Raw genomic sequence first — 27228 nt, forward strand, 5'->3', positions numbered from 1 at the left:
GTTGGTAGTAGTGTCCCATCTTTCATTACTGATTTTAAGTATTTAAGTCTACTCTATTTTTTTTCTTTTTTTTTTTTCTTTTTGGCCAGATTAGTTAATGATTTGTCAATTTTGCTGATCTCTTCAAAGGAATAGTTATTGGTTATGATAATTTTTCTACTGATTTTTTAATTCCCTATTTGTCTCCACTCTAATAATTTTTCGTTCTTTCTTCTTGCTTGCTTTGCATTTAGTTTAGTCCTCTTTTTCTAGTTTCTTAAGGTGAAAGTTTAAGTTATTGATTTAAGGTCTTTTTTATTATGTATGATTGCAGCTATAGATTTCTTCTAAACACTGCTTTGACTGCACCACTTCAGCTTTGATAGGTTGTGATTATGTTTTCATTGATCTCAAAGTATTTTCTGATTGCCCTTCTGGTTTCTTTTTTCCCTGTTGTCCCTTTAGGATTATGTTTTGATTTCCACATATTTGTGAATTTCCCAAATTTCCTTGTATTATTTATTTCTAATTTCATTCATTTAGGTTGGAGAACATACTTGGTATAATTTTGACCATTTTAAATTAAAGAATACCCCTTTTATGAGCCAGTACATGATCTATCCTGGAGAATGTTTTATGTCCACTTGAAATTAATGTGTACTCAGCTATTTGTTGGGTAGAGTGTTCTATTGATATCTGTTGGATCCAGTTTGTTCCTAATGTTGTTTAAATCTTCTATATATTTGTTGATCTTCTGTCTTGTTGTTCTATTCATTATTGAAAGTTAGGTAATAAAGTCTCCAACTATTACTGTTGAGTTGTCTGTAACTCTTATCACTTCTGTCAGTTTTTGCTTCACATATTTAGAGGTCTGTTGTATAGTGCATATAAGATCGTAAAGGTTATATCTCACCAATGGATTGGCCACTTTTATCATTATAAAATTCCCTTCCTTTGTTTTAGTGACAATTTTTGCTTTAAAGTCTATTTTCTGTCATATTAGCACAGCCACTCCAGTTCAATTCCACTGACCGTTCCCATGGCATATGTATTTTTCACTTTTTTTCTTTTAAAACTTCTTGTGTCTTTGAGTGTGTTTCTTGAAGATAGCAAAGAGTCAGCTTATTTTTCATTTTGACTCTTTCTGATTTATATTAAAAAGACATAAAACATGTTTTATGTTATTTTTTATTTAAACTATTCTTTTCCCTTGTGCTTTTTTTCCTATTTCTTTTATTTCTAGAAAGTGTCCATAAAGAAATTAGAGAAATACCTACATTTTTCTAACTTCTTATCACTTGATTTACCAAACTATTGAATCTTCCTGGAATTTCTTTATGGGCACAATAAGTGAATTGCTTCAGACTTATTTTTTGAAATATTGACAAAATCTCACTAGCACCATATATTTGAAAAGCTGTTTTTGGTTTCTGGTTAATGAAGTAATCTCATCACATATCATAGCTTTATTGGTTTCAATTGATCTATCTAACAATTCTCAAGTCAGTATCATACTGATTTGTTATTAGAGCTTTACCATTTGTTTTAATATTTGATGAGACTACTACCCCTTCAGAGCACCTAATTTTTTTCTTTGTCACTTTTCTTCGTTTTTAAGTTTTTATTTTAATTCCGGTTAGTTAACATGCAGTGTTATGTTAGTTTCAGGTGTACAATACAGTGAGTGATTCAACAACTCCATACATCACCCAGTGCTCATCACAACATAGCACTCCTTAATCCCCATCACCTATTACACCCATCCTCCCATCCACCTGCCCTCCTGTAACCATCAGTTTTTTTCTCAATAGCTAAGAATGTGTTTCTTGGCTTCTCTCTCTCTCTCTCTTTCTTTATCTCTCTCTCTTTCCCATTTCCCCTTGTTCATTTGCTTTGCTTCTTAAATTCCACATGAGTGAACTCATATGGTATTTCTCATTCACTGACATATTTCACTTAGCATTTTACACACTGGCTCCATCCTTGTCATGACAAATGGCAAGATTTCTTTCTTTTCTTATGGCTGAATAATATTACATTGTGTATATATATATAGCACATCTTCTTTATGCATATATCAAAGAGCACAGGCTGCTTCCATAATTTGGTTATTGTAAATAATGCTGCTATAAACAATGGGGTGCATGTATCCCTTTGAATTCATGTTTTTGTATGTTTGGGTAAATACCCAGTATTGCAATTCCTAGTAATTCTATATTTAACTTTTTTCCCCACTTATTTTTTTATTTTATTTTTTCCTTTCTTTTTCTTCTTCTTCTTCTTCTTCTTCTTCTTCTTCTTCTTCTTTTAATTCACATCCAAATTTGTTAGCATATAGTGCAACAATGATTTCAGAAGTAGATTCCTTAATGCCCCTTACCCTTTTGTCCATTCCCCTTCCCACAACCCCTCCAGTAACCCTCTGTTTGTTCTCCCTATTTAAGAGTCTCTTGTGTTTTGTCGCCCTCCCTGTTTTTATACTATTTTTTCATCCCTTCATTTATGTTCATCTGTTCTGTGTCTTAAAGTTCTCATATGAGTGAAGTCATATGATATTTGTCTTTCTCTGACTGATTAATGTCGCTTAGCATAATACCCTCTAGTTCCTTCCATGTAGTTGCAAATGGCAAGATTTCATTCTTTTTGACTGCCGAGTAATAAACCATTGTGCGCGCACACACACACACACACACACACACCACATCTTTTTTATCCATTCATCCATCGATGGACATTTGGGCTCTTTCCATACTTTGGCTATTGTTTATAGTTCTGCTATAAACATTGGGCGCATATGCCCCTTTGAATCAGTATTTTTGTATCCTTTGGGTAAATACCTAATAGTGCAATCGCTGGATCATAGCGCAGTTCTCTTTTTAATTTTTTGAAGAACCTCCATACTGTTTTCCGGAATGGCTGCATCAGTTTGCATCCCTACCAACAGTGTAAGAGGGTTTCTTTTCTTTTTCTTTTTTCTTTTTTTGTTATTGTTTCCTTCGCTGTGCAGAAGCTTTTTATTTTGATGTAGTCCCAATAGTTTATTTTTGCTTTTATTTCCCTTCCCTCAGGAGACATGTCTAGAAAGATGTTGCTTCATCCAGTGTCAGAGACCTTACTGCCTGTGTTCTCTTTTAGGATTTTTGCTTTCTTTTCTATATGTCTTATGATCTGTTGTTGCTCTATTCCTCAATCACTGCTTTGTTTCTATTTAAATGTATTTTTTTCTAAAGTAACACTTCAATTTTCTTACCATTTATTTTATTATATTTTTTAGTTATTTTCTTAGTGGTTTCTATGGGGGTTACAATTTATATCTAAACTTATAACGGTTTAATTTAGATTACTAGCAGCCCAATTTTAATGTTCAACATCAGCATTGCTCCTATATAGTTCTATCTTCTCCCCCCTCCTTTTATATGTTATTGCCACACAAATTATATCTTTATACCCCGTGCCCTTTCACACAGATTTATCATTATTTCTTTGTGCCAATGTCTTTTGAATCAGATGGTGGAAAACATGTTAAAGACAAAAATGTGTGCATATTAATATTTTTGTTGTATTTTGTTAAAGTTACCTCTTTTGATGTTATTCATCTATTCATGTGGATTCATTTTACCATCTACCCTTTTTCATTTCAGATTGATTGACTCCCTTTGCTTTCTCCCATGGCAGATTTATTACCAGTAAATTTTCTCAGTTTTTATTTTTCTGGGGATGGCTGAATTTTTCCATATGTCCTTTAAAGAATATTTTTCCTGGATGTAGAATTCTTGTTCAACAGTCTTTTTATTTCCATTCTTTGAATATTTCATTCCACTGCCTTCTGGTATCCATGTTTTCTGATGAGGAAACAGCTGACAATCTTACCGTGGGTACCCTTGTACATGATGAGCCACTTCTATATTGCCCCTTTCCAGATTGTATCGTTGTCTTTGATTTGCAACAGTTTGATTATCATGTGCTTGTTTGAGTATATCCCACTTGAAGTTTGTTGAGTGTTTTGGATGCCTAGATTAATGTTTTCATCAAATTTAGGAAGTTTGTATCCATTATTTATTATTATTAATTACTAAACATGTGATATACCGCCAACATTAAGAGAACATTTTGAGTTGCTTTTTATTTTTTTTTTAAGACTGCCATGATCCCATCCATAATACAACTACTTACAGTTTTGCAAATCCCCTTCTTAGGCCTAGTCCATCTTATGCATATTTTACATAGAGGCAATAACAATAATATTTAGTATTTTCATTTTTTCACTGTAAATTGTGACAAGAACTTTACTGCCAAATTTACTTACTTTCAAAATGTGGTGCAACCACCTCCTCTATCTAGTTCTAAATTTTTTTCATCCCTCTGAAAGAAAACCTCTACCCATTGAGCAACCAGTCTCCATTCTCACCCACCCTCAGACCCTAGCAGTGGTCTGCTAAGCAAGGATGTTAGTTAAATGACTCAAGATGAACTTTTGAGAAGAAGGCAGGACATAGATGAAGAAATAGGTATATGTGAGTATTCAAGGACTTTAGCACACTATTTGTGTATACACTTCTTATATCTGTATATGTGGTGATCACTGGAGACCATCTTTCTGTCTCTCTAAGAAAGCACGAGTTCAACGTGTAGCTGGTAAAGGTAGAACAAGTGTAATTTTTCCTTGTCTGCAAATATCAATGGAGGATGGATTATCTGCAGCTGTGTGGCAGTGGCAGTTTTGAAGCAAAAACAAAACAAACAAACAACAACAAAAAAAAACCCCTCACTTTGCTACGGTTGGATTTCTCTTGCTATAGAACATGACTCAAGCCTAATAAGTTTAACTGTTCAGAGTGAGAGGCCACATGTGGCTACTGCTTATGTATCTACTTTTGAAGAAATGTGAAATAGTGGAAAGCCCCTGAAATTTATAGTCAGAGACCTAGATTTGTATACTCACTCTAGGAATCACTAGCTATGCCATAAGGGAAAGATTACTTAACCTTTCTGACTCTCATTTTTCCCATTTCAAATGAGGATATAAGAATGAATACCGGGTATGGTATTTGTGGAGATCAATTAAAAAATCATATAAAGTGCTTAGAATATTAAAGCTGTTCAATAAATATTAGCTCCCTGCTCTACCACAACCCTCCCACCTCCAACTCAATACAACTGCGTTTAAATCTTTGTAGTGATGTCCATTAAATTGTGTTGAGATCTTAAATGTTGCCCTAGGGAAACACTGGTTTATGGGTAGAGCAGTCCATGAACAAGTATTTACTCATGGCATCATACCTGACTCAGCAACTTTGGAGAGCATGTTAAAATGCCACAGCAGAACTTGACAAATTGAAATAGGATATATTACTTCCAAACCACTAGAGAGGTAGAAAACAATGCTTGGTCCATCCAATGGAAACTCAGCCAATCCAATAGAAAACAGAAAAAGAGAATAATACACGAGAAGCATAGAAAAAAAAGTCATGATAGATAAGCAGCAGAAATAAGATGACAGAAACAGCTGCATAGTTATTGATTACTAAGAAGAATTCAAAATAGAGCCATATGATCTAAACCATAAGTACACCGGAGGGTTAAAAATAAATAGCTATGAACATATTATTTTTTTAAATGATTTCAGTTTTTAAATGATTTAAAGTAGGGATTCAGGGTGTATGGATAGCATTTCTAGCTACTGTGTATATAATTCTGGAGGCTCAAAATATACATTTACCAAAAATTCACTAAATTGGCAAATTCCCTAAGTGGGAACTTTTAGCATATATCTCAGTAACTGATTGATTAAAAAACAATAAGTATTGGGGCGCTTGGGTGGCTCAGTCAGTTAATCGTCCGACTTCAGCTCAGGTCATGATCTCACGGTTTGTGGGTTCGAGCCCCACATTGAGCTCTGTGCTGACAGCTTGGAGCCTGGAGCCTGCTTTGGATTCTGTGTCTCCCTTTCTCTCTGCCCCTCCCCCACTCATGCTCTGTCTCTCTCAAAAACAAATAAACATAAAAAAAAACAATAAGTATTAGTAATTATAAGGAAGATTTGAAGAACTCTATTAAAATCTTAAGTTAATGAGTTTGTATAGAATGCTAGGTTCCAGCAATTAGAGAATATGTATGATTTTGGAAGTATGGATGGAATATTTAGAAAAAACTGGTTATACACTAGGCCACAAATACATGTCAGTAATTATCAAAAAGAGCTGTAAAGGTGCAAACCAATTTTCCATATAAGGAAAAATATGGGAGATGCAAGAGAGAAGCATCAAAGGAAAAGACTTCAAAAGGGAAGGGCTGGAGAAGGTGCAAGGTCTTAGGACATGTTTACACAGCCGAACATGGCTGAGGCTCCTAAGGAACGCCTAGAGCCATTAACATTGTCCAGGGCTGGATCTTCCTTCACATCTGACCCTTCCCAGTGTTATAGAATCCAATTAACTTGAAATTCAGCCTTGAAAAGCCAAACCATTAGATCGGTTAACACACTTGCTTATCTGACTTTATGCACGTAGTCCTTAGCAATTATCCTAATAAAAAGAAGCTTCATTCTGGAGTTGGGGCCTCATTCCGACTCAAGTATGAGGACCTTCACTTAACTGCATTTTGTTCGCAGACTCATCTTTTGAGACTCTGGCCATACATACTCCCTGCAACATTTGCGTAGTAGGCAGGGTGCGGCAGTCTTCAAGACTACTTTGGGTTTACAGTCGCAGAGGACCAAAAGGGAGCAGTAGGACACATAAGTCCCAGCTTTGGGATGGTGATGCATGGGAAATTCCCAATCTCATGATCATGAAGCTTACTCTAAATTACTTCGTACTTTATTAAGTTCAGGAGTAAAAGTGAAAAGGGGAACTTTTGATGAGCTCTGGTACTTAGTTAAAAAACATTGCTTTTGGTTTACCCCTTCCAGAAAAAAATCTTTTAAACTTTAAACAATGGAGATTGAGTATGAAAGCGCTTAGAGGCACTCATCAAAATGGAGATACATTTCTTTAAAAGTTTGGTCTTTATGCTCTTTAATCGAGATGGCTTTACAGGCTTTACAGTCTGACTCAGAACAAGATGTAGGTTCATCTAAATTAAAAACTCATCAAGAAGAAGGAGATGAGTCGGATTTTACTTCCAATAGTTTTGAGGATGAGTCTTCTTCTGAGGGAATCAAGGCTATAGCACCTAAGGAAAATATCAGAATGGCCTCCGCAGCCACCCACAAATGATGATTAGAGCCAATTGTCTCTGGCTACTCTACCACGGGATAGAGATTTTAAGGAATATTCCCAAGCAGCTGCCGAAACTCTTTTTGTTTTGGGGAACTTCCCTGTCTTCTCTGGCCCAACATAGACTGCCTAATTCCACTAATGGAAACCAAAAACAAAACAAAACATATAATACAAAACAAAACACAAATCTGTATCTGCTCATCTATCTGAGCTGACAGACTTTAGGACCATGTAAACTCTTTTCTCTGCCCTCTGTGCCTTTGTCTGCCTTCAGGCTTCTTGGCAAGGACACCTCACCTCTTCTGCCAGGTGAGGATGTATGCTGTCAAAAGACAAAAAAAAACCAAAAACAAAAACAAAAACACACACACAAAAAAAACAAAACACACAAAAAACCCAAAATGCCTCCTTAAGCTTTAAATTTCCTCACTGGTTCCACGGGGGGAAAAATAACAATGGTAAACTTTTAAGAAAACACAGATAAAATATTATTAAGATAAGCATGTCTTTTAAATTATAAAACTTTATTCTACTAAGGTTGAGATGAATGGAATTTTAAAAGTATACTGATATAAGGTTAAAATTCCACTTTTCTCTCTGCTCAAAAAGAAAAGCTTTCTTGGACTGTTCTGCTCTTGATAAGACAATGTAAACAAAGGTGTTTTTTTGTTGTTGTTTTGTTTCTGTTTTTTTTTTCTTTCCCTTTGCCAAAACCCCAAAGCTTTAGGCTTCATCTTTATCAGGTTTTTGATTGCTTAGGTAAAACTTCTCAATGTTAAAGGAACTAGGTTTTGCTAACAACTATATAATGCTATACATTCATTCACCTTTAGGATCTTTTATTGCCACGTTGGTTAAATAAATAAAATTTTAAGATTTATAATGATGTGTAATCCTGTTTAGAATATGCTTTATAATAACTTCCTAAGGTTATAACAAACTTCCCAGGATTTAAATGGTAAATAAAACATATTTAATATTTAAACTAATTTAAGTTTGTTGGATCTGTCTTTAAAGTTATCAACATTAAGTATAAAACTTTATTCTACTAAGATTTACTAAAGGTTAAATAAACTCACATTATCTCTGTTCTAATCTGTTAACAAAATGATGACTTAAAGTATGGTTAACTTTGTTTGCCTCGGGGCGCCTGGGTGGCCCAGTTGGTTAAGCCTCCAACCTTGGCTCAGGTCCTGATCTCACAGTTCCTGAGTCTGAGCCCCATGGGCTCTGTGCTCACAGCTCAGAGCCTAGAGCCTGCTTCATATTCTGTGTCTCCCTCTCTCTCTGCCCCATCCTCACTCATGCTCTGTCTCTCTCTGTCTTAAAAGTAAATAAAACATTAAAAAAAAACCTTTGTTTGCCTCAGAGTTTTCATGGGAATTGTTAAGATAGCTTTCAAAGTCTTTGGTAACCTAAAAGGTTAAAGTTTTGCTTGCATGATAAATTAAAATTAAATTCATTGGATAGCTAAAGAGATAAAAAGCTAAAGCATTAATTACTAGATATGGGTCTATGCTTTTGACTTGTTTAAAAAAATTAAGGATATTTAGAACTGTTAGAAAACATGCTTTATGCTTACTGGATTCATAAGTCTACCACCTACAAAATTTTCTAATGTAACAGACAGTTCACAATTGGTAACTACTTAGTTTTCACTGGAGACTACAGTTTCTAAGAATTAAAAATTTTGCTACATGCAGTTAAAACTGATAAAAATAAGAAAAGCAACTCTATATGTAAAAAAATAAGAGATATGAAAGAAAGATATAAGAAATGGAAATATATTTTTATTAAAGGTAAAAAAAAAAAAGTAATTTTGTCCTAAATAAGGCTGGTTATTTAGAGAGAAATGGCTTGGGATAAAATCTAAATGCAAACAAAAGTTATAGAAGGTTCATGAAGAAAAATCTTTAAAAAGAAATTTTACATGTAGTCAAGAGGAAATAAAGTTAAAATAAATGTATTTTAAAAGTATACAAATTTAAGATTAAGATTCCTCCTCCTTTAATCCAAAGACTGGGGAAATGATGGCAATACCCTTGGTGCCCGCCTCCAAATCCTCCACATTTGTGTTGTTCCTGTTTAGCAGAGGAATGGATGCCTATGCCATATGAAAGATGGATAATATATAAAGGGCTTTTACTAAGATACATGGGAGCCATTTTACTAAACTTAGCCCATTGCATGCCTCAAATGGGTATCCACATGGCTAAAACATATTTATATGGACATTACTGAAAAAGGGGAATAGACCGTAACTTTAGCCCTTTAGCCCCCTTCCTCAAATGCCAATGATCAATATGTAAGTTACCGCTGAACAAAAATAAAATTAATACATCCTACGATAACCACAGAAGAAATACATTTTTATTAGTGATAATAAATAAATATATAAACAAGTAAATAAATATAATTTTAACATAAAGGGTAAAACAACAAAACAACACGCCCTTTTAAGTTGTTTTACTTAAGTCTTGGTTGGAATTACCCATTCCTTATAATCCACAATGCCAAACAATTATACAATGAGCATATATTATGCTCAAAAACATATTAAAAAACAAAAAGGGAGAGATAACCCTGGCTGTCTGCATTATACAATCTCAGCTCCTTCTTAATCGTACTATGATTATGCTTAACTTTTAAAATCTTAATCCTCAAGGACTAACTGCAGCTGAGTGACATTCTTCAAAATAAGATAAACCCTCTCACCCTATGGTGCTCTGCAAAACCCCTGAAAGGTGGCCCACTAGGACTGGGCCCATGAAACTTCTCACCTGGGATTGAGGATATGCTTGTGTTCTATCATATTCCGGACTTGTGTGGATTCCCTCACTTTTGGTAAAGCCAAAACGTCGGTGGGGAAATCTGAAATCAGTGGTCTTCACTCCTCCACATCATCTCGGGTGGGAGGAGGAGCTGATGGTGTCTGAGGCATTGAGGAGCCAGGTGGTGCAGAAACAGGAGGGGCGGGGGGAAGGGAAGGCAGAAGAGACAAGGTGCCAGCAGAAGGCAGAGAAAGAGAATTCTCAGTTTTAAATCTTGTCAGCTCAGACAGAGGAGCAGACTCCAGGTTTCTTTTGTTTTATTTTGTTTTCCACCAGTGGAATTAGGCAGTCAATGTCAGTTCGGAGAAGACGGAATTCCCCCCAAAGTGAGTTTTGGCAGCTGCTTGGGAATATTCCTTAATGTTCACATTCTGAGGTAGAGTAACTAGAGACAGTTGGCTCTAATTATCATAGTCATTGACCCAGGAAATGAATGAGAGACAAGTCCCCACACACAGACACACAGCAACTCCAACCCATTGCCCTACATTCAGCACTTGAGAGTTGCGGCTTTGCTCCTCCTCCCTTGTGGAACTACTGGGGCAATTCTGGGAAGTGATCAGGCTCCCCTTCTTCCCCTTAGGGGCGGGTCTGGCAAAATGAACCCAGGTTCTTACTAGTCTGATGGGTGGTGCTCCCTGAGCTGTACCTGGGCCTCACGTGTTCCATTGGCGCACACAGGGTCCTAGCGGGCACACTGGGAAGGCTAGTCTGCTCATCAAGGGGTCCACTGGCGACAGGTGAGACTGCCTTTCCCAGCACTCCAAGGTTCAAGTTTCGTATCCCCAGAGGCAAAAGAGGTGGAAACGCACCATCTCCGAATCCTGGACACGAGCCCCAAATAATGTAGCAGGATTCTCACCCAGAGAATCGTGACATCGAGGTTTTTCTTTCCAGGAAGCAACTTTATTCCCACCGGCACCACTCAGTTGGATTTGTACCCAAAGAACTGAGCCCCGAATGCCATGTGGTGTAGTTTTTCATATATTTTCTACTTCTTTGCCTCCTATATATGGTAATACACACAAGTGGTCTCATGTTACAAAGTCATGAGGGATGTTGTCACATTATGGTAGGGTCCCCTCCCTAAGGAAAGAAAAAAAAAACACAACAAAAACCTCAAGGCAACCTGACTATATGCCTAAGTGACAACATCCCTCATGACTTTGTAACGTGAGACCACTTAATCAGACTACATGTTTCTGTGTTACCATATATGGGAGACAAAGAAGTAAAAGGTATATATATAAAAAAACTACACCATGAGGCATTTGGGGGCTCAGTTCTTTGGGTAGGAACCCAACAGAGCAGTCCTGGAAAGAAAAGCCTCAGTGTCATGACTATGTGCAAATCTTGCTACATTGCTTGGGGGCTTGTCCAGAATTCAGAGACCGTGTGTTTCCACCTCCTTTGCCACCAGGGATGCAAACCTCGAGGTACTGGGAGAGGCAGCCTAGCCTGTTGCCAGCAGACTGCTTGATCTGCAGGAGACTAGCCCTCCTGGAGTGCTGAGGCAAGGACCCCATGTGTGCCAATGGAGCCCATGAAGCCCAGGAACCAGATAAGGGAGTGCCTGTCAGACTGGTAAGAACCCGGGTTCGTTTTGGCAGACATGTCCATAAGAGGGAGAAGGGGAGCCTGATCATCTCCCAGAGTTGCACTAATAATTCCACAAGGGATGAGGAACGAAGCTGCAGCTCTAAGATTTTTGGGCACTGGGTGCTAGATGGCAGGTTGGAGTCGCTGTATGACTGTGTATGGGGACTTGTCTCTTGTTCATTTCCTGGGTCAATGACTGTGACAATTAGAGCCAACTGTCTCTGGTTATTCTACCTCAGAATGGGGACTTTAAGGAATATTCCCAAGCAGCTGCCAAAATTCCTTTTGTTTCAGAGAAATTCCTTATCTTCTCTGGACTGACAAGGACTTCCTAATTCCACTGGTGGAAAACAAAATAAAACAAAAGAAACCTGGAATCTGCTCCTCTGTCTGAGCTGACAAGATTTAAAACTGGGAATTCTCTTTCTCTCCCTTCTTCTGGCACTTCATCTCTTCTGCCTTTCCTTCCCTCCCTCCTGTTCTGCACGTGCATAGCTGTCTCTTTAATGGCTCAGGCACCATCAGGTCCTCCTCCCACCCTAGATGTTGAGGAGCGAAGACCACCTACATCAGATTTCCCCACCAACTTTCCAGGTAAAAATTAACCATAGGGAACAAATTGTCTTACATGGATCCAGGTAAAACATATTCAATGTTTAAGCTAATTTAAGTTTGTTAGTTTGAGATAGACAATGTTTATCAACATTAAAAAACAAAAACAAAAACAGAGTTTATTCTACCTAGATTTGCTGAAGGTCAAATAAGCTCATGTTATCTCTGTTCTAATTTATTAACAAAAGGATGATTCAAAAATGATGGCTAATTTTGTCTGTCTCAAAGTTTTAATGGATAATTGTTAAGGATAGCGTTCAAAGTCTTTGTTAACCTATAACATTAAAGTTTTGCTTGCATGATAAATTGACGTTGAATTCATTGGATATCTAATGAGATAAGAAGCTAAAGCACTAATTACTAGATGTAGGTTTGTGCTTTTGACTTGTTAAAGAGAAACTAAGGATATTTGGATTTATGGGAAAACATGCTTTATACCTAATGGATTCAAGTTTGCCATTTAAAAAATTCTGATGTAACATAGAGTTCACAGTTGGTTACTACTTAGTTTTCACTGGAGACTAAGGTTTCTAATAATTAAAATTCTACTAAATGTAATTAAAACTGATAAAAATAAAAAAAGAGCTCTGTATGTAGAAAAATAGGAGATATGAAAGAAAGATATAAGAAATGGAAATATATTCGTATTAAAGGTAAAAGAAAGTAATTTTGTCCTAAATGAGACTGGTTCTTTGGAGAAAAATGGCTTGGGACAAAATCTAAATGCAAAGAAAAGTTATAGAAGTTTCGGGAAGGAAAATATTTAAACAGAAATTTTATGTGTGGTCAGGACAGACTAAGGTTAAAATAAATGGGTTTTAAAAGTACACTGGGTTAAGATTAAAATTTCTCCTCCTTTGATCCAAATGCTGGGAAAATGATGGCAATACCCTTGGGGCTGGCCTCCTAATCCTCCACATTTGTGATGTTCCTGTTTAGCAGAGGAATGGATGCCTCTGCCATGTGAGGGATGAATGATATATGAAGAGGTTTTACTAAGATACTTGGGAGCCAAGTTTACTAAACTTGGCCCATTATACACCAAAAATGGATATCCACATGGCTGAAACATATTCATATGGGCATTATTTAAAAGGCACGGTAATAGACCTTGACTTTGGCCCTTTAACCCCCTCCCTCAATGGCCAATGATCAATATGTAAGTTACTGTTTGGCCAAAGTAAAATTAGTACATCCTACAACAACCAGGAAAGTCTTGCTTGGTCACAGTCCATACCCCCAAGGCCCTGAAGGTGGGAAACAGAAGGATAAGAAATAAAACAGGAAAGACCAGGCCAGCTCTTAGAGGTAGAGTCAAGCCTAGATAAGAATGACTACTCCCAGCACCTCAGGAGACTGACAGGGTTTTGGCATAGCCAGATGAAATGAGAGGCCAGGAGATTGGGTTTCTCCTGGCTGGCTATACAAAACAACAGATTGAAATGTAAAAGACACAGACAAGTTAAAAGAGATGGAAAATAGATAAACCTTTTTAAAACAAATATTTCCAAAATTGTTGAGGAAACAAATTTACATATCCAAGAATCTCAATGAACTCCAACATAAAGAGATCCACAACAATTCCTGGCAAGATAAAAGAGATGAAAGACAAGGATAAAGAGAAAATTTCAATGCAGCAGCCAATAAAATAACTCACCATGTACAAGGGAGTCTAACCAGATAAACACTTGACTTTTCATAAAATACAATTAAGGACAGAAGACAGTGGGATGCAATACTGCTAAAAGTAAACTTTAAAGAAGATGAAATAGACATTTCCAAGGTAGGAAATAAATTTAGAAAAATTCTACCTAACAAACCAGACTTTCACAAAATAATAATGGCCTTTTTCCAAGCAGAAAGTTAATTGAAACTAATTATTTAGAACTAGTTAGAATGGTTAAATCTTAGTAAGAATAGTGAGATTTAGGCATTTGGCTTGTCCTATTTCTATCCTCTTTCCCCTGCTCCGTGATGGCCTTAAATAGCTAAGTTTACAGTCCCAGTGAAACTCAGAAGTTTAGAGGCTACCGTAGGATTGAGAAAAAGATTTAATTTCCTTTAATGTCCCAAACCAAAAGAATTGTCATTTGTGACCAGTCGGGTATTTCCCTGGAAGTCTCCACTTATAAGTCAGTCTTTATTTGATCTTACTCAGTTCTTGCTTCCCCCCCAAAAGTTGTTTTTTTTTTTTGCCCCGGGATATTTTTCAAAAGTAGTAAGAAAATATTATTTATTTCTCCTCTGTCTATAATGGTTTTTAAGAGTAATGGCAAACAGTAGGCTAATCAAAAAGATAAAAATGAAAAGCTGGAGAATGAGAACCTCATAGGACATATTTGAAAAGCAACAATAAAAATCTAGAAGGCTATGAACATGCATATAGCTCCTCACATGGTTTAGAGAAGTCCAAGAATGTCCAAAGTTCTCACCTTTGTTCACCTTGTGTGTCTGTGGAAGCAGAGAATAAAGGATAAATGAGAGTTGAAAATGTGAGGCTGAATGTGGAATACATGAACCAACACACATAAACATACTTTAGCAAAAATATAGCCAATTTATTAATTCCAGGCATCTAAGAAAATGTATTATCATTAACTAATGACTAAGATAACTGAGCATTGGCCACACACAACAAAGAGTACAGATTTTATAGAACAAATACAAAAAAAGTCAATAAACACAAAAAGCAACTACAACAAAAAAATCAACTACAATAAACTCTCTGGAAGAATTATAATCTTATTTCTAAAGTTGTCACATTATATGTAAACTGTATATATTATAAACTCATATATATAATAACAGTTTAAAATTGAGATATACAAAACAACAAGAAGGCATGGCTCATACAGCCAAAGCAATTAATTAAAACTCTGAGGAAACACATATGTTGTATTTACTACACAAAGACTCATTTTAAATATGTTCAATGATATAAAGGAAATCACATAAAAAAATTTAAACAAAGTATGCAAAAGATATTTTATCAGGTAGAGAATATCAGTAAAGAAATATAAATTATAAAAAGAGCCAAATAGATATTCTGAAGCTAAAATGTACAATAACTGAAATGAAATATTCACTACAGAAGCACAAAAGTAGATTTTCATATGCAGACAAAAGGTCAGCAAACCTGGATTTAAGTCAATTAAAATTATACAGTCTAAGAGACAGAAAAAAAAATGTGATAACAATGAGCAGAACTTCAGAATGAAAGCAGAATGAAATCGATCCTTTCTTAATGCCTTCAAAGAGAACATGTCTCTGCTGATACATCTATCTCAGAATTCTAGGCTTGATAACCATAAGGCAGGAGATTTATGTTGTATAAGCCATGCAGAAACCTTAGAAAACCAATAAAGAAGAGTAGAGAGAGAAGCAGAAACAATATTTGAATAAATAATGCCAAAACTTCCCAACTTGATGATACACATTAATGTATTCATTAAAGAAATTCAATGAACTCCAAGGAGGATTAACTCAAAATATAAAATAAGGAGTAACTTAGAAACGTAGGAGGTTATGATCTGAAGGAAAATTTTTAATAAGAAGGTTGTGGAGGATTTACACTTTGCAGTAGTGACAAAATCAAGGATATAAACATGAAGTTCAATAGCTGGGTAAAGTGATGGACAAGATCACTAAAGAGAAAAATAAGAGATTGGTAATAATAGTATTGGAAGCACTATTGAAATCATTACAAATTAAGAGGAGTAATACTATCAAGAATAATAGTTAACAAAGAGCTAAAATATTCAAGGATAAAGTCTACTCAAAAATGTCTATAAATGACCATAAGTACAGTAGTGGGTGGTATGTTACGATGCCATGAAAGTCAAGGTTGTGGGAAGTCAGGGCAGAGAGAGAGTGTACAAGATAGTAGCAATGAAGACAAAAGAGAGACTGCTCCACTTTCAAGTCCTGTGTAATGAGAGATGTGATAGAAAACAGCCAACACTCAAGAGAGCTGCTGGGTAAATAGGATCTATAGGAGGAAGCAGGTTTTAATTAGCATAAGAAGGTAAAGTAAACATTTAGGGAGGATATACTCATGCAGGAAATTTTGATGATGATGATGATGATGATGATGTTGATGACAATGATGGTCTATTTGTTACAGAAAGCACAAGTGTTTTAGTCATTAGGAGGGTAGGAGAAATGGAAACCAAATTGAAGATGGGGCTTAAGAAGGTTATAGTGTTGAAAATTAGGGAAGTTCTCAGAATCTAAACAATTTTGTAATGACTGAAATAAATATGCATAAAATGAATTAGATAAATTTCATATGTATGTACAATGGTCTGTGTTGGGAATCAAAAAATTAAAACTGGAGCACAAAAGGTTTTCTATGTAATTTACAGAAGATTATGTTCAAATTTCACACACACACACACATATGTATATATGAGAATGATATTTTTCTATCTTGTCTATGATAGATGAAAATCATATTTTTCCCATTTTACAAAAGTAAATTATACATCCCAGTCATTACAAGTCTTATTAATATACAGTGGCCTGTGCATAAAAACCTAGCAAGGAAAATAAAATGATAATTAAATTTAGCTGTATGTTATAAGAAAATCAATGATTCCAATGACCAGGTGACAGATATTTTTGCAAGTCAGGTAGTTTCCACTTGTTTGCTTGCAACATAACTGAATAAAGGACTAATCTGTCAACTGTTATATATAACTATGAATACTGGCACATAACTCAGAAGTTTACATAACTGAGTGACATTGATACAGTGAAATTTCTTTCATTCTGTCTACCTAATTATATAAACATACTTTCTCAGTACTTGATAGGAAAAATAAGAATATTTTTTTATGAATTTCACCTCTAAATCAATAATAAAGGTACATCCTCAAATAGATAAAATAAATTATTTTCCTTTTATTTCATTATTCATTTTATTTAAGATAAAATTAAAAAATTTACATTTAGTAATCAACAAAATTGTAGCCAATTTTTTTTTAATTCAAATATATCTTGCTCAAATAATCCAGTTAAGAAATGAGCAGAAGTCATGAACAGACACCTTTACAAAAAGACATCCAGATGGCTAACAGACACATGAAAAATACTCAACATCACTTATAATCAGGTAAATACAAATCAAAATCAGATTAAGATATCACCTCACACCTGTCAGAATGGCTAAAATTAACAACACAAGAAACAACAGGGGTTGGCAAGGATGCGGAGAAAGGGGAACCCTCTTGCACTATTCACAGGAATGTAAACTGGCACCGCCACTCTGGAGAATGCTATGGATGTTTCTCAAAAAATTAAAAATAGACCTACCCTATGATCCAGGAATTGCACTAGTAGGTGTTTACCCAAAGGATACAAAATAAAGATTTTAAGGGGTACATGCACCCCTATGTTTATAGCAGCATTATCAAGAATAGCCAAAGTATGGAGAGAGCGCAAATGTCTATCCACTGATTAATGGATAAAGAAGATGTGGTATATTTACACACTAGAATATTAACCATCAAAAACAATGAAATCTTTCCATTTGCAATGACGTGGATGAAGCTAGAGTATATTATGCTAAGCATAATAAGTTACAGAAAGAAAAATACCATATAATTTCACTCATGTAGAACTTAAAAAACAAAACAGATGAACATACAGGGAGGGGGAGAGGGAAACAAACCATAAGAGACTGTGAGAGATAGAGAACAAACTGAGGGTTGATGGAGGGAGGTGGGTGGGAGATGGACTAGATGGGTGATGGGTGTTGAGAGCTCTTGTTATGATGAGCCCTGTGTGTTGTGTATAAGTGATGGATTGCTGAATTCTACTTCTGAAACCAATATTGTACTGTATGTTAACAAACTAGAATTTAAATAAAAACTTGAAAAGAAAAAAAATGTGCTTTGTTGATATTTGCAATAGTAATTCAAATCAGAGGAAAATTCTTAACACTTATGATGAAAAACAGATATCTAAAAAGTAACTTCAGTTTATACATATTTATTAAAGATATTTTTGAACATTTTAGGTTCATAACAAAATTGAGACAAAGGTACAGAGATTTTCCATACAACCCCTGCTCCACACATGCATAGCCTCCCTCATTATCAACATCCCCCACCACAGTAATACAATTGTTAGAATTGATAAACCTACACTGACACATCATAATCACCAAAAGTTTACCTTTGGGTTCACTCTTGTACATTCTATGAATTTTGACAAATGTATGCTAACATGTAACCAACATTATAGCATCATACAAAATATTTTACCTTCCTTAAATATCTTTTATTATTTGACTATTCATCTTTCTTCCCATTCACCCCTTGGCAACCAGTGGCCTTTATACTATCTTCTCTATAGTTTTGCCATTTCCATAATAACATTTATGTTACTGAATATGAATCAATATTCATACTGATATTGAAACTTGTGGTATAGAGATTTTTTTATATTGATTTCTTTCACTTAGTAATAGGAATTTAAGATTCCTCCATAACGTTTAATGCTTTTATAGCTCATATCTTCTAAGAATGCATAACATTCCATTATCCAGATGTACAACAATTTATTTACATATTCACCTACTGAAAGGACACCTTGGTTGCTTTTATATTTTGGAAATTATGAATAAAGATTCTATAAAAACTCTTGTGTAGGTTTTTATGTGGAGATAATTTCTCAACTTTTTGGCAAATACCAGTGCTAAAATTCGTGGCATTGTATGGTAAGCGTATGATTACTTAAAAAAAATGAAAAGCAAAACAAAACACAACAAAAAACAAAACAAAACCCCACCAAATTATCTTTCAAAGTGACTGTACCATTTTGCATTCCCACTAGCAATGTATGAGAGCTCCTGTTGCTCCACATCCTTTCCAGCATTTGATATCTGTGTCATGAATTTTGCCCATTTTAATAGGTGTGCAGTGGTATCTAATTTTTTTTTATTTAAAAATATTTATTTATTTTTGAAAGAAAAAGAGAGCACGAGCAGGGGAGGGGCAGAGAGAGGAAACACAGAATCTGAAGCAGGCTCCAGTGTGTGAGCTGTCAGCACACAGCTCAATGTGGGGCTCAAACCCATGAAATGCGAGATCATGACCTGAGCCAAAGTTGGATGCTTAACCGAGCCACCCATGGATCTCTCTCATTGTTGTTTTAATTTGCATTCTGTTGATGAGATGTAACGTGGAATACCTTTCCATATGTTTATATGCCATGTGTATATCTTTTTTTGTACTTCTTGTTTGCAAATCTTCTATTTGCCATTTGCCATTTCATATCTTCTGTTAAGTTCTAGATGCATTTTTTAAATTAGGATGTTTGTTTCCTTAGTATTGGATTTCAATGGTTCTATGCATATGTTGAACAAATCTCCTTTATCAGATGTGCCTTTTGAAAATGTTTACTCCAAGTCAGTGGCTTGTCTTCTCATTTTCTTGACATTGCTTATTACAATTTTTTTTCACTTTAATAAACTTGAGCTCAGCAATTATTGCTTTCATGAATCATACTTTTGGTGCTGTATCTAGAAAGCTATCACCATACCCAAGTCATCTGGGTTTTCTTCTATTTTAATTTCTAGAAGTTGTATAAGTTTGAATTTTACACTTAGGTCTGTAATCCATTTTGAGTTAATTTTTTTGAAGAGTATAAATTTTATGTCTATATTAATTTTTTGCCTGTAGATGTGTAATTTTTTCAACATCATCTGTTAAAAGAGTACATTTGCGCTATTGTATTGTCTTTGCTCCTTTAGAGGGAAAACACTGCCAATGTATGGGTCTCTTTCTTGACTATCTTTGCTGTTCTATTGATATAATTATCTATTGTTTTAGCAATTCCACACCACCCTGATTATCATAGCTGTATAGTGGGCCTTGAAGTTGAGTAGATTGTGCCACCAACTTTGTTTCTGTTTTTCAAATTATGCTGGCTATTCCTAGAGTTTTTATCTCAACTTTTAAGCTTCAGAATCAATTTGTCAATATACTCAAATAACTTGCCTTTATTTTCATAGGGATTACATTGAATCTATAGAATAAGTGGGAAAAACTGACATCTTGATAATATTAAATATTCCTATTCATAAACATGGAATATCTCTCCATTGATTTAGTTTATTAACCTCACTGGAATTTGGTAGTTTTGCTTATATAGATTTTCTATATTATTTTCTTAGATTTATACCTAATATTTTATTTTGTGGGGTGCTATAGTATTGTGTCTTTAATTTAAATTCCACTTCGCTGATATAATATATACACCTTGTATCCTGAAAACTTGCTGAAATCTCTTATTAGTTTCAGGAGATTATCTGTCAGTTATTTTAGATTATCTACATAGACAATCTTGTCATCAGTAAACAACAATTGCTTTATTCCTTCTTGCCAAATCTTAACCCCTTTTGTTTCATTTTCTTGTCTTTTTGTATTAGCTAGAACATCTAGTATAAATATGTTGAAAATGAGTAATGAAAAGCAACATCCTTGCCTTGTACTTCATCTTAGTGGGGATGGTTCTAGTTTTTCACCATCCAATAAAATGTCAGCTTTAGGTTTTTTATATTTTTTATCACACTGAGTAAGTTCCACTCTATTTCTAGTTTACTGAGAATTTTTATATGAATGGGTGTTGGATTTTGTCAAATCCTTTCTCTGCATCTATTGGGAAGATCATACAATTTTCCTTTTTTAACATCTTTATGTGATAGTCTACACTAATTTATTTTCAAGTGTTGAAATAGTCCTGTATAACTGGGATAAATTCCACTTGGTTGTGGTGTATAACTATTTTCATACATTGTTGGATTCAATATGATAATAATATTTTATTAAGAATTTTTACATCTATGTTCATGAAAGAACACATTCTCTCTGTTTCTAAACTCTGAAAGAAGTATAGACATTGTATAATTTATTCCTTAAATGATTGGTAAGATCACTGTGAACTCAACTGAGCTTACTGTTGTTTGCTTTGGAAAGTTATAAATTATTGATTCCATTTAAAAATAGATGTAAGCTTCTTATTGTTTATTACTTTTCTGAGAATTTTGACAGCTTGAGTCTTTCAAAGACTTGGTCTATTTCATCTAAGTTTTCAAATTTGTGGGCATAGAGTTTTTCATAGTATTCCTTTATTTTTTATTAAAATACATTTGACATATTACATTTTGTAAGTTTAAGGTGTGAAACATGTTGATTTCATATATTTATATATTGTGATTATATTTTTCATTACATTGTCTAAACAACTATCATGTGACATAATTATCATTTCTTTTTTGTGATGGGAATAATTAAGATCTTGACTCGGCAAGTTTGATGTTTATAATAGAGTATTATTGTCTTTAATGACTACATTGTGCATTAGATCTTCAGATTTTATTCAGGATTTATTACTTGCAAGTTTGCATCCTTAAACAGTGTTTGTCTTATTCCTCATTCCCCAACCTTGGTAACCATTGTATTCAGTTTTCATGAGTATATATATTTTTATATTTCACGTATAAGTGATAGTATAATTATTTTTTTTGACTTATCTAACTTATCACAATGTCCTCAAGGTTCATCCATATTGTTGCAAATGGCAGGATTTACTTCCTTCTAAAGAATAAATAATATTCCATTGTATATATCTATCAGAAGTTCTTTATCCAGGGGCACCAGGGTAGCTCAATCAGTTGAGCATCTGACTCTTGATTTGTCTCAGGTCATAATCTCAGGGTTGTGGGATCAAGCCCTGTGTCAGACTCTGCACTGCGTGTGGAGAATGCTTGGGATTTCTCTCTCTCTCCCTCTGCCCGTCTTCCCTAATTGTTCTCTCTCTTTCTCTCTGCCTCTCTGTCTCTCTCTCTCTCTTGTAAAAAAATCATTATCCATTCATCTATAAGCAGATCATTTCCATATTTTGTCTATTGTGAAAAGATAATGAAATAGCATGGACATGAATATATATTTCTTAAATAACCCACTTTAATTTTAAGTACATAGCCATAAGTGGAATTACGGTCCATTTGGTAGTTTTATTTTATTTTTTTTTATTTTTAATTTTTTTTCAACGTTTATTTATTTTTGGGACAGAGAGAGACAGAGCATGAACGGGGGAGGGGCAGAGAGAGAGGGAGACACAGAATCGGAAACAGGCTCCAGGCTCTAAGCCATCATCAGCACAGAGCCCAACACGGGGCTCAAACTCCCGGACCGCGAGATCGTGACCTGGCTGAAGTCGGACGCTTAACCGACTGCGCCACCCAGGCGCCCCATGGTAGTTTTATTTTTAAAATTTTGAGAAACATCCATAGTACTCACCTGAATCAGTATACAATCTTGCCAAAAGTGCACAAGTGTTTCATTTGCTTCTTATCCTTGTCCACACATGTTATCTCTTGTCTTTATGATGTTAGCCATTCTAACAAGTGGGAAGTAGTAACTCATTGTGGGTTTTTAAAAAGTTTGAATTTAAATTCTAGTTAGTTAGCATGATGTGTAATGTTAGTTTCAGGTGTACAATAATGTGATTCAACACTTGCATACTACACCCAGTGCTCATCACAAGAAGTGCACTCCTTAATCTGCATCACCTATTTAAACCATTCCCCCCACCCACGTCCCTTCTGATTAACCATCAGTTCATTCTCTATAGTTAAGAGTCCATTTCAGTTTGCTTTTTTTGTCCCTTTGCTCATTTGCTTTGTTTCTTATATTCCACATATGAATGAAATCATATGATACTTTCCCAAAGAATACAAAAATACTAATTCAAAGGGATACTTGAACCCTGATATTTATAGCAGTGTTATCAACAATAGGCAAACTATGGAAATAGCCCAAATGCCTATTCGCTGATGAATGGATAAGGAAGATGTGGTTTATACGTACAATAGAATATTAGCCATAAAAGAATGAAATCTTGCCATTTGCAATGACATGGATAGAGATAGAGAATATTATACCAAGTGAAATATGTCTGTCATTATGGTTTGATTTGCATTTCCTTGATGATTAGTGATTAAGCATCTTTTCATGTATCTGTTATCTGTAGGTCTTATTTGGAAAAAAAATTCTATTCAGTTTCTCTGCTTTTTTCTTTGACTAAATTCTTTTATTTTTTGGTGTTGAATAATGTAAATTATTTATATATTTTGAATATTAACTGTAAATTCTTTACATATTTTGAATATTAACCTATTATTAACTATATCATCAAGAAAACCTTATCCCATTTAGTAAGTTGCCTTTTTGTTTTGTTAATAGTTCCCTTCTTGCACAAAAACTTTATTCTGGTGTAGTACCAATAGTTTACTTTTGCTTTTGTTTCCCTTGCCAAAGGAAAAAAGTCTAAAGAGGTGTTGCTAAAACTAATATCAAATAAATTTCTACCAATTTTTTCTTCTAGGAGTTTTATGTTTCATGTCTCACGTTTAGGGCTTTTAACCATTTTGGGTTTATTTTTGTGTATGGTGTAAGGAAGTGGTCTATTCTCATTCTTTTGCATGGAGCTGTCCAGTTTTACCAGCACCATTTATTGAAGAGACAGTCTTTCCCTCATTGTATATTCTTGTATATTTTGTCATAGATTAATTGAACATGTATACATTGGTTCATTTATGGGCTGTCTATTCTGTTCCATTTATGTCTTATTTTTGTGCCAGAGCCATACTGTTTTGATTACTACAGTTTTGTAGTATATTCTGAAATCTAGAAATTTTATACTTCCAGCTGCATTCTTTCTCAAGATTAAGATGGTTATTTGAGGTGTTCTGAGATTCCATACAAATTTTAGTATTATTTGCTCTATTTATGTGAAAATTGTTCTTTGTATATAGATAAAGATTGCACGGAAGGTGTAGATTGCTTTGGATAGTATGGACATTTTAACAGTATTGGTTTTTCCAATCCATAAACATGGAGTATCTTTCCATTTGTTTGTGTTGTCTTCAATTTTTTTCATCAATGTTTTGTAGTTTTCAGAGGATAGGTATTTTACCTACTTGATAAATTATATTCCTAGGTAATTTATTATTTTTGGTACAATTGTAAATGGGAGTGTCTTTTAATTTATCTTTCTGCTACTTTGTTATTAGTGCATAAAACATAACTAATTCCTGTTTATTAATTGTGCATCCATCATCTTTCCTAAATTTATTTATTATTCTTTGGTGGAGTCTTTAGTGTTTTCTATGTATAGTATCATGTCACCAGCAAATAGTGAGATTTTCACTTCTTTCCTACATATTTGGAAGCCATTTATTTATTTATTTATTTAGATTGTTGTGGTTAGCATTTCCTGCACTATGTTGAATTAAATTGGAAAGAATAGACATGTTTGCCTTGTTGCTGATGTTTGAGGATAAACACTCAGTTTTTCACCACTGAATATGACATTGGCTGAGTTTTTCATAAGTGACCCTTATTATCTTAAGGTATTTTCCCTTTTAAGTTATTTTATTGAGAATTTTTATCATTAATGAATGTTAAATTTTGACAAATGCTTTTTCTGCATTTGAGATTGCTCTGAATTTTATCACTTTTTTTTGCTATGGTGTAATATGTTGGTTGATTTGAAAATATCAAACCTTTCTTGAATCTCTGAAATGCATCTCACTTGATCGTGGTGAATGATCTATTTAATGTATGGCTGGATTTGGTTTGCTAATATTTTCTGAGAAATTTTGCATCTGCATTCATCAGGAATATTGGCATGTAGGATTCTTTGTTTTGTAGTGTATATCTGGTTTTTGTATCAGAGTAATGCTCTCTTCGTAAAATATATTTGGAAGCTTTCATTCCTCTTCCATTTTTTGGGAATAGATTTAGGAGAATGGGTAGTAACTCTTTCAAAAGTTTGGTAAAATTTACTTGTGCAAATATAAATGGGATTGTACATAAGACCCTGTGAATCAGTATTTTTGCATTCTTTGGGGAAAAAAGCCTAGTAGTGTAATTTCTGGGTCATAGGGTAGTTCTATTTTTAATATTTTGAGGAATCTCCATACTATTTTCCACAAAAGCTGCACCAGCTTGCATTCCCACCAACAGTGCAGAAGTGTTCCCCTTTCTCCACTTCCCAGCATCCAACATCCGTTGTTTCCTGAGTTCTTCATCGTAGCCATTCTGACAGGTGTGAGGTGATCTTTCACTGAAGTTTTGATTTATATTTCCCTGATGATGAATGATGTTGAGCATCTCTCCATGTGTCTGTTATCCACTTGGATGTCTTCTTTGGAAACATGTCTATTCGTGTCTTCTGCTAATTTCCTCACTGGGTTATTTGTTTTTGGATAAGTTTGATAAGCTCTTTATAGATTATGGATGGTAACCCTTTATCTTCTCCCATTCAATTGGTTGCCTTTTAGTTTTGTTTATTGTTTCCTTCACTATGCAGTCTTATCTTGATGAGGTCTCAATAGTTCATTTTTTTTTTTTCCTTTGATTCACCTGCCCCTGGGATGTGGCTAATGAAAAGTTGCTGTCGCTGAGGTCAAACAGGTTGCTGCCTATTTTCTCCTATAGTACTTTGTGTTTCCCTGTGTTACATTTAGGTGTTTCATCCATTTTGACATTATTTTTATGTATGGTGTAAGAAAGTGGTCCAGATTCATTATTCTGCATATTACTGTCCAATTTTGCCAACACCATTAGGTGAAAAGACTGGTTTTGGTCCATTAGATATTCCTTCCTGCTTTGTTAAAGATTAGTTCACCATAAATTTATGAGTCCACCTCTGGGTTCTCTATTATATTTTATTGAATTATGTGTCTCTTTTTGTGCCAGTACCATACTATGTTGATGATTATAGCTGTGTAATACAGTTTCAAGTCCAGAATTGTGATACCTCCAGCTTTGTTTTTCTTTTCCAAAATAACATTGGGTATTTGGGGTCTTTTCTAGTTCCATACAGATTTTAGAATTCTTTGTTCTAGCTCTGTGAAGAACGCTGGCGTTTTTTTTCATACCACTCAATGTACACTGAATGTATAGAGTGTATAGAATGTATATATTGAATATATAGATTGCTTTGAGAAGCATAGACATTTTAACAATATTTTTTTTCCAATCCATGAGCATGGAATGTTTTTCCACTTATTTGTGCATTCTTAATTTTTTCATGAGGATTCTATAGGATCCAGCATACAAATTTTTACCTCTTTGTTTAGATTTATTCCTAGGTATCTTATGGTTTTGGTTGCAGTTGTAAATGGGATCAATTCCTTGATTTCCCTTTCTGCTGCTTCAGAAATGGTATATAAAAAGGCTACCAATTTCTTTTTTTTCCTTTTTTAAATTTATTTTTTGAGTATTCCATTTAATTTTTTTTAATTTACATCCAAGTTAGTTAGCATCTAATGCAACAATGATTTCAAAAGTAGATGCTGTAATGCCCCTTACCAATTTAGCCCATCCCTCCTCCCACAAACCCTCCAGTAACCCTCAGTTTGTTCTCCATATTTATGAGTCTCTTTTGTTTTGTCCCCCTCCTTGTTTTGATTATTTTTACTTCCCTTCTCTTATGTTCATCTGTTTTGTATCTTAAAGTCCTCATATGAGTGAAGTCATATATTTGTCTTTCTCTGACTAATTTCGCTTAGCATAATATCCTCTAGTTCCATCCATGCACTTGAAAATGGCAAGATTTCATTCTTTTTGATTGCTGAGTAATACTCCATTGTATATATATATACCACATCTTCTTTATCCATTCATCCATTGATGGACATTTGGGCTCTTTCCATACTTTGGCTATTGCTGATAGTGCTGCTATAAACAGTGGGGTGCATGTGTCCCTTCAAAACAGCATACCTGTATCCCTTGGATAAATACCTGGTAGTGCAATTGCTGGGCCATAGTATAGTTCTATTTTTAATTTTTTGAGGGACCTCCATACGGTTTTCCACAGTGGCTGAACCAGCTTGCATTCCCACCAGGAATGCAAAAGAGATCCTCTTTCTCCACATCCTCATCAATATCTGTTGTTGCCTGAGTTGTTAA

Source organism: Felis catus, chromosome X (assembly GCF_018350175.1).
Source record: "Felis catus isolate Fca126 chromosome X, F.catus_Fca126_mat1.0, whole genome shotgun sequence".
Lineage (NCBI taxonomy): Eukaryota > Metazoa > Chordata > Mammalia > Carnivora > Felidae > Felis > Felis catus.